Genomic DNA, 996 nt, shown 5'->3' on the forward strand with positions numbered 1-996 from the left:
ACTTACTCTATAGTAGCAATACTAGTTAAATAGCGGCAACATAATTCTCGCTACACTAGTTTTGCTTCCAGTCGCCGTTGCTTCCAGTTGCCGCTCTTGCGGCTTGCTAGGAGCCGGCCCCGAGCCCGGCATATCACACCTTACAGCGCACGAGTTCCCGCCACACCTGGTGGAAGCCAGTGATTGTTGCGAGCGAGCCTGGGGCTCCAGACTGTTGTGCTTTCGAATCGCGAAAGTACCGCGTTCACACAACCGTAATGACGCATCTACGCAACCACCCGAATACGAATCCGCTTCTTGACGAACGTAGCAGGAAAGTCATTAACATCTGCACAAAAATAACATTGGATAGGTGTGAGCTCCGGCGCGCCCAGCACCATCGGAAGCAACCGCGGAGCTCTCTTCCCGTCACTCTGCTACCCGATCACCAAGAGAAGGAGGAGAACGAACTCTTCCAAGGAAGAGGGACTAACTCTTCTCTCTTCCCTTGTTTAGCCTATGGGCTGCCTAGTGCGACACATCGGGAGAGTCGCGTCTCTTATTCCGCCTGCTGGGAGAGCGGGTGTCACAGACTAGCACTTAGATACGGCAGCCATTGATCAGCGGCTGCGATATCTGTTTACTGGCCTCCGCTGGCTACGTACGAACCGAGTCACGCCGTGTAATGATTCTTGGCGTCCAGAGAGTACGCGAAGTCGACTTCGGCGTCTCGAAGGGGTGCTATCTCGGCTGGGTGTGGGCTGATCGTCTCCCATAGTCTGTTGACCTGACGCAGACTTCGTCCACCTCGAACCAATACCTTCGGCGAAGAACCTAAGACACTGACTTAGCCTCTCCGGCGGCTTGTCCGGCGTTCTGGCAGTCCAGTTCGTCGGCTACACCTACAGTGAGTGTCCCTAGCTCTCGAGACCTCTCCTGTGATAAACGTAGGGACGCTCGGGCGGCGGCGCTAACGAGCTTTCCGCCCTAGGCAACAACACTGCACAAGGTAGTTCC

This window comes from Cystoisospora suis, assembly GCF_002600585.1.
Source record: "Cystoisospora suis strain Wien I chromosome Unknown contig_792, whole genome shotgun sequence".
Lineage (NCBI taxonomy): Eukaryota > Apicomplexa > Conoidasida > Eucoccidiorida > Sarcocystidae > Cystoisospora > Cystoisospora suis.